The following is a 13,312-nucleotide window of genomic DNA, read 5'->3' on the forward strand; positions in this document are numbered from 1 at the left end:
ATACAGTGACAGCCGAGAGCGGAGAGTGTCCGACACTGCGGGATCTGTGTGTGTCTATGGAGACCCCGCTGAGTGTCATCTCACGGCCTGCTAGAGGTATGTACACACCTACCGGGGACTCCACACATACCGACAGAGGTAGGTAGATTTCTTCTACACACAGGGGGAGGGGCAGAGGTAGGTATACAGAGGGTAGGATAGAGGTAGGTATACAGGTAGGGCATAGGATAGAGGTAGGTACACAAGTGGGGAATGGGGCAGAGGTAGGTATAAAGGTGGGGGAGGGGGCAGTGGTAGGTACACAGCTGGGGAATGGAGAAGGGGTAGGAATACAGGTGGGGGAGTGGCCAGAGATAGGTGTACAGGTGGTGAATGGGGCAGAGGGAGGTGTACAGGTGGGGAATGGGGCAGAGGGAGGTGTACAGGTGGTGAATGGGGCAGAGGGAGGTGTACAGGTGGGGGATGGGGCAGAGGTAGGTGTACAGGTGGGGAATGGGGCAGAGGCAGGTGTACAGGCGGGGAATGGGGATGAGGCAGGTGTACAGGCGGGGAATGGGGCAGAGGTAGTTGTACAGGTGGGGAATGGGGCAGAGGTAGGTGTACAGGTGGGGAATGGGGCAGAGGCAGGTGTACAGGTGGGGAATGGGGCAGAGGTAGGTGTACAGGTGGGGAATGGGGCAGAGGCAGGTGTACAGGCGGGGAATGGGGCAGAGGTAGGTGTACAGGCGGGGAATGGGGCAGAGGTAGGTGTACAGGCGGGGAATGGGGCAGAGGTAGGTGTACAGGCGGGGAATGGGGCAGAGGTAGGTGTACAGGCGGGGAATGGGGCAGAGGGATGTGTACAGATGGGGAATGGGGCAGAGGGAGGTGTACAGGTGGGGGAGGGGGCAGAGGTAGGTGTACAGGTGGGGGAGGGGGCAGAGGGAGGTGTACAGGTGGGGGGTGGGGTAGAGGGAGGTGTACAGGTGGTGAATGGGGCAGAGGGAGGTGTACAGGCGGGGAATGGGGCAGAGGCAGGTGTACAGGCGGGGAATGGGGCAGAGGCAGGTGTACAGGCGGGGAATGGGGATGAGGCAGGTGTACAGGCGGGGAATGGGGCAGAGGGAGGTGTACAGGTGGGGAATGGGGTAGAGGGAGGTGTACAGGTGGGGAATGGGGTAGAGGGAGGTGTACAGGTGGGGGGTGGGGTAGAGGTAGTTGTACAGGTGGTGAATGGGGCAGAGGCAGGTGTACAGGCGGGGAATGGGGCAGAGGTAGTTGTACAGGTGGGGAATGGGGCAGAGGTAGGTGTACAGGTGGGGAATGGGGCAGAGGCAGGTGTACAGGTGGGGAATGGGGCAGAGGTAGGTGTACAGGTGGGGAATGGGGCAGAGGCAGGTGTACAGGCGGGGAATGGGGCAGAGGTAGGTGTACAGGCGGGGAATGGGGCAGAGGTAGGTGTACAGGCGGGGAATGGGGCAGAGGTAGGTGTACAGGCGGGGAATGGGGCAGAGGTAGGTGTACAGGCGGGGAATGGGGCAGAGGGATGTGTACAGATGGGGAATGGGGCAGAGGGAGGTGTACAGGTGGGGGAGGGGGCAGAGGTAGGTGTACAGGTGGGGGAGGGGGCAGAGGGAGGTGTACAGGTGGGGGGTGGGGTAGAGGGAGGTGTACAGGTGGTGAATGGGGCAGAGGGAGGTGTACAGGCGGGGAATGGGGCAGAGGCAGGTGTACAGGCGGGGAATGGGGCAGAGGTAGTTGTACAGGTGGTGAATGGGGCAGAGGTAGGTGTACAGGTGGGGAATGGGGTAGAGGGAGGTGTACAGGTGGGGAATGGGGTAGAGGGAGGTGTACAGGTGGGGAATGGGGTAGAGGGAGGTGTACAGGTGGGGAATGGGGTAGAGGGAGGTGTACAGGTGGGGAATGGGGCAGAGGGAGGTGTACAGGTGGGGAATGGGGCAGAGGTAGGTGTACAGGTGGGGAATGGGGCAGAGGGAGGTGTACAGGCGGGGAATGGGGCAGAGGCAGGTGTACAGGCGGGGAATGGGGCAGAGGTAGGTGTACAGGCGGGGAATGGGGCAGAGGTAGGTGTACAGGCGGGGAATGGGGCAGAGGTAGGTGTACAGGCGGGGAATGGGGCAGAGGTAGGTGTACAGGCGGGGAATGGGGCAGAGGGAGGTGTACAGGTGGGGGGTGGGGTAGAGGGAGGTGTACAGGTGGTGAATGGGGCAGAGGGAGGTGTACAGGCGGGGAATGGGGCAGAGGCAGGTGTACAGGCGGGGAATGGGGCAGAGGTAGTTGTACAGGTGGTGAATGGGGCAGAGGCAGGTGTACAGGTGGGGAATGGGGCAGAGGTAGGTGTACAGGTGGGGAATGGGGCAGAGGGAGGTGTACAGGTGGGGAATGGGGCAGAGGCAGGTGTACAGGCGGGGAATGGGGCAGAGGTAGGTGTACAGGCGGGGAATGGGGCAGAGGTAGGTGTACAGGCGGGGAATGGGGCAGAGGTAGGTGTACAGGCGGGGAATGGGGCAGAGGTAGGTGTACAGGCGGGGAATGGGGCAGAGGTAGGTGTACAGGCGGGGAATGGGGCAGAGGTAGGTGTACAGGCGGGGAATGGGGCAGAGGGAGGTGTACAGGTGGGGGGAGGGGTAGAGGGAGGTGTACAGGTGGTGAATGGGGCAGAGGGAGGTGTACAGGCGGGGAATGGGGCAGAGGCAGGTGTACAGGCGGGGAATGGGGCAGAGGTAGTTGTACAGGTGGTGAATGGGGCAGAGGTAGCTGTACAGGTGGTGAATGGGGCAGAGGTAGGTGTACAGGTGGGGAATGGGGCAGAGGTAGGTGTACAGGTGGGGAATGGGGCAGAGGTAGGTGTACAGGTGGGGAATGGGGCAGAGGGAGGTGTACAGGTGGGGAATGGGGCAGAGGGATGTGTACAGATGGGGAATGGGGCAGAGGGAGGTGTACAGGTGGGGGAGGGGGCAGAGGTAGGTGTACAGGTGGGGGAGGGGGCAGAGGTAGGTGTACAGGTGGGGAATGGGGCAGAGGGAGGTGTACAGGCGGGGAATGGGGCAGAGGGAGGTGTACAGGTGGGGAATGGGGCAGAGGTAGGTGTAGAGGCGGGGAATGGGGAAGAGGCAGGTGTACAGGCGGGGAATGGGGCAGAGGCAGGTGTACAGGCGGGGAATGGGGCAGAGGCAGGTGTACAGGCGGGGAATGGGGCAGAGGCAGGTGTACAGGCGGGGAATGGGGAAGAGGCAGGTGTACAGGCGGGGAATGGGGCAGAGGCAGGTGTACAGGCGGGGAATGGGGCAGAGGCAGGTGTACAGGCGGGGAATGGGGCAGAGGCAGGTGTACAGACGGGGAATGGAGCAGAGGTAGGTGTACAGGTGGGGAATGGGGCAGAGGCAGGTGTACAGGTGGGGAATGGGGCAGAGGTAGGTGTACAGGTGGGGAATGGGGCAGAGGGAGGTGTACAGATGGGGAATGGGGTAGAGGGAGGTGTACAGGTGGGGAATGGGGCAGAGGGAGGTGTACAGGTGGGGAATGGGGCAGAGGTAGGTGTACAGGTGGGGAATGGGGCAGAGGGAGGTGTACAGGCGGGGAATGGGGCAGAGGGAGGTGTACAGGCGGGGAATGGGGCAGAGGGAGGTGTACAGACGGGGAATGGGGCAGAGGCAGGTGTACAGGTGGGGAATGGGGCAGAGGTAGGTGTACAGGTGGGGAATGGGGCAGAGGCAGGTGTACAGGTGGGGAATGGGGCAGAGGTAGGTGTACAGGTGGGGAATGGGGCAGAGGTAGGTGTACAGGTGGGGAATGGGGCAGAGGTAGGTGTACAGGCGGGGAATGGGGCAGAGGTAGGTGTACAGGTGGGGAATGGGGCAGAGGCAGGTGTACAGGCGGGGAATGGGGCAGAGGCAGGTGTACAGGCGGGGAATGGGGCAGAGGTAGGTGTACAGGTGGGGAATGGGGCAGAGGTAGGTGTACAGGTGGGGAATGGGGCAGAGGCAGGTGTACAGGCGGGGAATGGGGCAGAGGTAGGTGTACAGGTGGGGAATGGGGCAGAGGGAGGTGTACAGGCGGGGAATGGGGCAGAGGGAGGTGTACAGGCGGGGAATGGGGCAGAGGGAGGTGTACAGGCGGGGAATGGGGCAGAGGCAGGTGTACAGGCGGGGAATGGGGCAGAGGCAGGTGTACAGGTGGGGAATGGGGCAGAGGTAGGTGTACAGGTGGGGAATGGGGCAGAGGCAGGTGTACAGGTGGGGAATGGGGCAGAGGGAGGTGTACAGGTGGGAAATGGGGCAGAGGGAGGTGTACAGGCGGGGAATGGGGCAGAGGTAGGTGTACAGGCGGGGAATGGGGCAGAGGCAGGTGTACAGGCGGGGAATGGGGCAGAGGCAGGTGTACAGGCGGGGAATGGGGCAGAGGCAGGTGTACAGGCGGGGAATGGGGCAGAGGCAGGTGTACAGATGGGGAATGGAGCAGAGGTAGGTGTACAGGTGGGGAATGGGGCAGAGGCAGGTGTACAGGTGGGGAATGGGGCAGAGGCAGGTGTACAGGTGGGGAATGGGGCAGAGGTAGGTGTACAGGTGGGGAATGGGGCAGAGGGAGGTGTACAGATGGGGAATGGGGTAGAGGGAGGTGTACAGGTGGGGAATGGGGCAGAGGGAGGTGTACAGGTGGGGAATGGGGCAGAGGTAGGTGTACAGGGGGGGAATGGGGCAGAGGGAGGTGTACAGGCGGGGAATGGGGCAGAGGGAGGTGTACAGGCGGGGAATGGGGCAGAGGGAGGTGTACAGGCGGGGAATGGGGCAGAGGCAGGTGTACAGGTGGGGAATGGGGCAGAGGTAGGTGTACAGGTGGGGAATGGGGCAGAGGCAGGTGTACAGGTGGGGAATGGGGCAGAGGTAGGTGTACAGGTGGGGAATGGGGCAGAGGTAGGTGTACAGGTGGGGAATGGGGCAGAGGTAGGTGTACAGGCGGGGAATGGGGCAGAGGTAGGTGTACAGGCGGGGAATGGGGCAGAGGGAGGTGTACAGGCGGGGGGTGGGGTAGAGGGAGGTGTACAGGCGGTGAATGGGGCAGAGGGAGGTGTACAGGCGGTGAATGGGGCAGAGGGAGGTGTACAGGTGGTGAATGGGGCAGAGGGAGGTGTACAGGTGGTGAATGGGGCAGAGGGAGGTGTACAGGTGGTGAATGGGGCAGAGGGAGGTGTACAGGTGGGGAATGGGGCAGAGGCAGGTGTACAGGTGGGGAATGGGGCAGAGGCAGGTGTACATGCGGGGAATGGGGCAGAGGTAGTTGTACAGGTGGTGAATGGGGCAGAGGTAGTTGTACAGGTGGTGAATGGGGCAGAGGTAGTTGTACAGGTGGTGAATGGGGCAGAGGTAGTTGTACAGGTGGGGAATGGGGCAGAGGGAGGTGTACAGGTGGGGAATGGGGCAGAGGGAGGTGTACAGGTGGGGAATGGGGCAGAGGGAGGTGTACAGGCGGTGAATGGGGCAGAGGGAGGTGTACAGGCGGTGAATGGGGCAGAGGGAGGTGTACAGGTGGTGAATGGGGCAGAGGGAGGTGTACAGGTGGTGAATGGGGCAGAGGGAGGTGTACAGGTGGGGAATGGGGCAGAGGCAGGTGTACAGGTGGGGAATGGGGCAGAGGCAGGTGTACATGCGGGGAATGGGGCAGAGGTAGTTGTACAGGTGGTGAATGGGGCAGAGGTAGTTGTACAGGTGGTGAATGGGGCAGAGGTAGTTGTACAGGTGGTGAATGGGGCAGAGGTAGTTGTACAGGTGGGGAATGGGGCAGAGGGAGGTGTACAGGTGGGGAATGGGGCAGAGGGAGGTGTACAGGTGGGGAATGGGGCAGAGGGAGGTGTACAGGTGGTGAATGGGGCAGAGGGAGGTGTACAGGTGGTGAATGGGGCAGAGGGAGGTGTACAGGTGGGGAATGGGGCAGAGGGAGGTGTACAGGTGGGGAATGGGGCAGAGGCAGGTGTACAGGTGGGGAATGGGGCAGAGGTAGGTGTAGAGGTAGGTGTACAGGTGGGGAATGGGGCAGAGGCAGGTGTACAGGTGGGGAATGGGGCAGAGGTAGGTGTACAGGTGGGGAATGGGGCAGAGGGAGGTGTACAGGTGGGGAATGGGGCAGAGGGAGGTGTACAGGTGGGGAATAGGGCAGAGGGAGGTGTACAGGTGGGGAATGGGGTAGAGGGAGGTGTACAGGTGGGGAATGGGGTAGAGGGAGGTGTACAGGTGGGGAATGGGGTAGAGGGAGGTGTACAGGTGGGGAATGGGGTAGAGGGAGGTGTACAGGTGAGGAATGGGGCAGAGGGAGGTGTACAGGTGGGGAATGGGGCAGAGGGAGGTGTACAGGTGGGGAATGGGGCAGAGGGAGGTGTACAGGTGGGGAATGGGGCAGAGGGAGGTGTACAGGTGGGGAATGGGGCAGAGGGAGGTGTACAGGTGGGGAATGGGGCAGAGGGAGGTGTACAGGTGCGGAATGGGGCAGAGGGAGGTGTACAGGTGGGGAATGGGGCAGAGGGAGGTGTACAGGTGGGGAATGGGGCAGAGGGAGGTGTACAGGTGGGGAATGGGGCAGAGGGAGGTGTACAGGTGGGAAATGGGGCAGAGGGAGGTGTACAGGCGGGGAATGAGGCAGAGGGAGGTGTACAGGCGGGGAATGGGGCAGAGGGAGGTGTACAGGCGGGGAATGGGGCAGAGGCAGGTGTACAGGTGGTGAATGGGGCAGAGGTAGTTGTACAGGTGGAGAATGGGGCAGAGGTAGTTGTACAGGTGGGGAATGGGGCAGAGGTAGTTGTACAGGTGGGGAATGGGGCAGAGGGAGGTGTACAGGTGGGGAATGGGCTAGAGGTAGGTACACAATCAGATTTTTTTAAAATTTCTATCAAATTTATTTTAATAAAATGCTTTTGGAGTAAAAATCTATTTAGGATACATTAATCATTTACTTTATTCAGCATGAAATGGAGCTTAGTTATGTAGGTTGTATATTCTGCAATATTTACATTTTTGGTAAACTCATTCTATGGATCCAAGCTCTGTGAGCTGAGATAACATGCACTGCATTGATACATTCACACAAGTTCAGGAATATTCCTTTATCCCATTGTTTTACAAATCTATGTACACTACAAACTGTATGATTGGATCGGTTCTGATATCGCTTTTTTACTAACCTGACAGCTTATTATTCTAAATAGGAAACCTTCATTTTGTTTGCAAATAATAAGGATTCCAACTACCAGCAAGAATAAGTCCTTACATGTAAAGAGCACCTGTCATTTCAGATCCATCATGGCAGCGCCTGTTAGCAGGCGCCCAATCACCTGCTGCCGTCGCGTCCCTCACCTTGTTGTGTCACTGCCGCATCACCAGCCGTCCCATTAAAGTGAATGGAACTGTCGGTGCGCCAACAGCGGGTCAGAGGAGGAGCCGCTGTGGGACATAGGTGACAGTTGCTCTTTACAAATTATGATTGAAATTGAGTCTTTTTACTATGGATTTAAATCAATCCCCCCCCCCCCCCGTGTGTAACTTTTTTATATATATTGATGCCAATGAAAGTTGTGGTGACGGTGTAGGTAGGGATCTCCCTGGCGGTGTCAGTGAAGGAGTGGACGGTGTCAGTGAAGGTTGGACGGTGTCAGTGAAGGGTGTCAGTTTAGGGGGGCGGTGTCAGTGAAGGGGTGGACGGTGTCAGTGAAGGGGTGGACGGTGTCAGTGAAGGGGTGGACGGTGTCAGTGAAGGGGTGGACGGTGTCAGTGAAGGGTGTCAGTTTAGGGGGGCGGTGTCAGTGAAGGGTGTCAGTTTAGGGGGGCGGTGTCAGTGAAGGGTGTCAGTGAAGGGTGTCAGTTTAGGGGGGCGGTGTCAGTGAAGGGGTGGACGGTGTCAGTGAAGGGGTGGACGGTGTCAGTGAAGGGGTGGACGGTGTCAGTGAAGGGTGTCAGTTTAGGGGGGCGGTGTCAGTGAAGGGTGTCAGTTTAGGGGGGCGGTGTCAGTGAAGGGTGTCAGTGAAGGGTGTCAGTTTAGGGGGGCGGTGTCAGTGAAGGGTGTCAGTGAAGGGTGTCAGTTTAGGGGGGCGGTGTCAGTGAAGGGTGCCAGTGAAGGGGGGGGCGGTGCCAGTGAAGGGGGGGGCGGTGCCAGTGAAGGGGGGGGCGGTGTCAGTGCATCATTCAGAGGATTATCAGACAGAAGAAAAGGCGTTGCTCAATATCCCAGTGCTTTACTATGTAGATGAATGTGGCCTCTGCCAGCTCCCCTTCAGCTACATCTCCGTCCCCCTGACGTGTTTCGTCCCGCTCACCAGGGCGTGGTCACAGAGAGTGAGCGTGGCAAAATATCTTCAGATGGGGGCATGGCTGAAGCTATATATGTGTGTGTGTGTGTGTGTGTGTGTGTATATATATAATATGTATATATAATGTGTGTATGTGTATATATATATATATATATATATATATATATGTGTATATGTTTGGGGGTTCTAAGTAATTTTCTAGGAAAAAAAAGTAGATTTTTAAATGTAGCAGCGAAGTATCAGAATAGGCCTTAGAAGGAGGTGGTTATCGAGTTATCAGGCATTTGTAAGACTTCTGACATCTCTCCCTTCCTTCCACTGGTGTTTATAATTGGCTCTGCAGAGACAGAAATCCACCAATTCCCCATCCAGGAATGGAAGGAGGTGGTGAAAGTGTCTCTGCAGTCACATTGTATCCCTCTGTTCTGCTTAAGTGCTGACAGTTTGTATCGAATTGTATCCTTGTATCAGGGCTGTCATTATATAGAGATCATCGTTATTATACAGGACTGTCATTATTATAGGAAGACTGATCATTAAAAGTTACCGGTTTACCGCTCTCCAGTGATCTCCCATCAACCAGGTCACCGCCCGCTCACCGATCCGTATTGTGACAATGTGTACAGAGAGCGCTCAGAGGAGTCACATCCTCTCTCCACTAATTACTGCCGGTGTCCCCATCGGGGAAATCCCATCACCAGGACACAGAGTGGAGCTAAATCTGCTCCAATAACATTTGGGCTTTAAAAATAATAATAATATTAGTAAAAAAAAAAAAAAAAAATTGATTCGCTTTAAATATTTCACCATAACCACTTGCCACCCAGGCCAATTCTGACACTTCTCTCCTACATGTAAAAGGCATCATTTGTTTGCTAGAAAATTACTCAGAACCCCCAAAAATTTATATAGGTTTTTTTTTAGTAAAGACGCCAGGGAATAAAATTATGTTTTTTGCAACTTTTTATGTCGCATGGTGTTTGTGCAGCAATTTTTCAAACGCTTTTTTTTTTTTTTTTTTCAAATAAACTTTTTTGAATAAAAAAAAAAACAGTAAAGTTAGCCTGATTTTTTTTATTTTTTATTTTTTTATCATAATGTGAAAGATGATGTTACACTGAGTAAATAGATACCTAACATGTCACGCTTTAAAATTGCGCACACTGGCGGGATGGCACTAAACTTTGGTACTTAGCCACTTGCCGACCGCCGCAAGTATATACTGCGGCGGTCAGCCCCGGCCAGGCAAAGTGACGTAACGGTACGTCACTAGCCTGTCACCGGCTTGTGAGCCAATAGCTGGCGAGCACGCGTGCACCCGCCCCGGCTCGTTCCCTAACAGGTCAGTGCGTGTGACCGGCGGACCCGATGTCCACCGGTCACTCGGCGATCGTCGGTGGAGAGGGAGAAAGGCAGGCGGCTAATGTAAACAAAGCCGCCTGTCATTCTCCCCTGTGTAAAAATGAAGATCAGACGGTTCTACTATGTAGGACCGTTGATCTCTGTTTTTACACCTCAAGCCACAGCCAATCACAGTTAGAAACACACCCCTCCCTCTCCAATACAGTTAACCCCTTCCCTGCCAGTGTCATTTTTACAGTAACAGTGCATATATATAGCACTGATTACTGCAGTAATGTCACTGGTACCCCCAAAAGTGTCAAAAATGTCAGTCAAGGGTCCGATTTGTCCGCTGCAATGTCGCAGTCCCGCAAAAAAAATCGCAGATCGCCGCCATTACTCGTTAAAAAAAAAAAACACCAAAAATTACAAAAATCTTTCCCTTTGTTAGTAAATGCGATAACTTTTGCGCAAACCAATCAAAATACGCTTTTTGCGATTTTTAACCAAACCTATATAGCATAAAACAAATTGGCCGAAAATGTTAAAAAATTTAGATTTTTACATTTTTTTTTTTTTGAGAATTTCATATAAAAAAAAATGTGAAAAATATTATTTTTGCAAAACGGACGCTCTTTTTTTGTTTATAGCGCATGATCAAAAAATCGCACAGGTGATCAAATGCCACCAAAAGAAAGCTCTGTTTATGGGGGAAAAAAGACGCCAATTTCATTTGGGTACAGCGTCACACGACCGCGCAATTGTCCGTTAAAGTCACGCAGTAAAAAATTGCAAAAAAAACCCTGGTCAGGAAGGGGGTAAAATCTTCCAGGGCTTAAGTGGTTAAAACTCCATAGGCGACGCTTTTAAACATTTTTTTTTTTTTTGCTCTCTCTCTAACGTTCTCAGCGATACCTCACATGTGTGGTTTGAACGCTGTTTACGTATGTGTGCGTTCGCTTCTGAAAGCGGGGATGGGGTGCTTTTTATTTTTTTATTTTTTTTTTTTATATAGTTTGCCCTTTTTTACTATTTTTTTTTTTTTTATCACTTTCATTCCTATTACAAGGAATGCAAACATCCCTTGTAATAGGAATAGGGCACGACAGGTCCTCTTTACAGAGAAATCTGGAGTCTATAAGACCTCGCATCTCTCCTCCTAGGCTGAAAAGCCTAAAATATAGAAAAAATTAAAGATTAAAAAAAAAAAAAAAAAGTCATCACTGGGGTTTTTTACTTTTTGCTAAATTTTAAAAAAAAGTCAGAAAATTTAAAAAAACGCATTTTTCTTCATTTGTTATAACATTTTGCAAATAATCTTTCTTCATAAGTTTAGCCGAAAATGTATTCTGCTACATTTTATTTGAAAATAACCCAAATTCAGTCTGTAGGAAAGTTACAGTCTACAAACTATGGTATACGGTATATCTAAAAATTGATCAATCCTGATGTAGTGATGGATCTCTTTTCTGGAGGCCTAAAAATGCCAGGACAGTACAAATACCCCCCAAATTACCCCTTTTTGGAAAGTAGACAGTCTGAAGTATTTAGGAAGAGGCATGGGAAGTTTTTTTGAAGTTGTCATTTTTTGTCATAATTTTTTGGAAAATGTAGGAAATTTTAAAATAAAAGAATTTCAGATTTTTTTTTTTTAATTTTTTTTTTATACTGTCACCAGTGCAGTACAGCGTCCTATAACTATTGTGGCGGTGATCAGGAACACTGACTGTTGACTGTGCTAAAAAAAAAAAAAAAAAATATTTTTTTCAAAGTTTTTTTTTTTTTTTTTCTTTCATTTTTTTTTCTGTGACTGGCCCTGTCTGTACCATGTGAACACATTGACCAATCACAGCTAGCAACACAATTGTACACAATGAATGGCATGAAAAGAAGCCATCCATGATTTACAACTGTCACGTGACCAGTCCCAGCAGTCACATGGTACCGACAGCGGGCTGGTACTCTGATCAGTCATTGGCTGTGTGGCCCTTTGCTTGCCTTGTTCCGGCCCTCGGGGAACTGTTCCTTTCACTGATATGAGGCACTATTCCTCCCACTGACACCAATGATGGGGCACTATTCCTCCCACTGACACCAGCGATGGGGCACTATTCCTCCCACTGACACCAGCGATGGGGCACTATTCCTCCCACTGACGCCAGCGATGGGGCACTATTCCTCCCACTGACGCCAACGATGGGGCACTATTCCTCCCACTGACGCCAACGATGGGGCACTATTCCTCCCACTGACGCCAACGATGGGGCACTATTCCTCCCACTGACGCCAACGATGGGGCACTATTCCTCCCACTGACGCCAACGATGGGGCACTATTCCTCCCACTGACGCCAACGATGGGGCACTATTCCTCCCACTGACGCCAACGATGGGGCACTATTCCTCCCACTGACGCCAACGATGGGGCACTATTCCTCCCACTGACGCCAACGATGGGGCACTATTCCTCCCACTGACGCCAACGATGGGGCACTATTCCTCCCACTGACGCCAACGATGGGGCACTATTCCTCCCACTGACGCCAACGATGGGGCACTATTCCTCCCACTGACGCCAACGATGGGGCACTATTCCTCCCACTGACGCCAACGATGGGGCACTATTCCTCCCACTGACGCCAACGATGGGGCACTATTCCTCCCACTGACGCCAACGATGGGGCACTATTCCTCCCACTGACGCCAACGATGGGGCACTATTCCTCCCACTGACGCCAACGATGGGGCACTATTCCTCCCACTGACGCCAACGATGGGGCACTATTCCTCCCACTGACGCCAACGATGGGGCACTATTCCTCCCACTGACGCCAACGATGGGGCACTATTCCTCCCACTGACGCCAACGATGGGGCACTATTCCTCCCACTGACGCCAACGATGGGGCACTATTCCTCCCACTGACGCCAACGATGGGGCACTATTCCTCCCACTGACGCCAACGATGGGGCACTATTCGTCCCACTGACGCCAACGATGGGGCACTATTCGTCCCACTGACGCCAACGATGGGGCACTATTCGTCCCACTGACGCCAACGATGGGGCACTATTCGTCCCACTGACGCCAGCGATGGGGCACTATTCGTCCCACTGACGCCAGCGATGGGGCACTATTCGTCCCACTGACGCCAGCGATGGGGCACTATTCGTCCCACTGACGCCAACGATGGGGCACTATTCGTCCCACTGACGCCAACGATGGGGCACTATTCCTCCCACTGACACCAACGATGGGGCACTATTCCTCCCACTGACACCAACGATGGGGCACTATTCCTCCCACTGACACCAATTGACCAAATTCCGGTCCCCCTTAAGTTTGAAGGGCAGTATACTGGCCCTTTGTTTCTAAAGTTTGGAGACGCCTTTAAATCATGAAGGTTCAGCATCACATGTGTTACCCAGGGTGCTTTGCATGGAATCGCAGCTTGGATAGAAACGCCCACTCCTCCAGACTGACACCCACCCCTTTTGATATTTGCATAGCTCCTCCCAAGAGCCGGCCCACTGCTTGCATCAGGGCTGAGGACTCTTGAGAGGAGCACCGAGGCGGGGGGCTTTGAGGTGTTCAGAAAGCTATGTACAGCACTCTGCCAGCCCCTCCCACCAGCCATGATCTCCCTGCATTGCATAGAGAAGCACAGAGACCCACTGAT

The 13,312-nt window shown here is 54.0% G+C and overlaps 1 protein-coding gene across 1 annotated transcript in view; it reads left to right on the forward strand.

Moving 5' to 3' along the window:
• Positions 1–13,312, forward strand: part of RNF141 (ring finger protein 141) — a 41,252-nt gene continuing 27,940 nt past the window's right edge. Inside the window, exon 1 of the mRNA XM_082270872.1 lies at positions 1–96. The gene's annotated coding sequence lies outside the window, so the exon portion shown is untranslated. The remainder of the gene's footprint in view (positions 97–13,312) is intronic.

The sequence above is a fragment of the Pelophylax lessonae genome (assembly GCF_965119305.1).
Source record: "Pelophylax lessonae genome assembly, chromosome: 10".
NCBI lineage: Eukaryota > Metazoa > Chordata > Amphibia > Anura > Ranidae > Pelophylax > Pelophylax lessonae.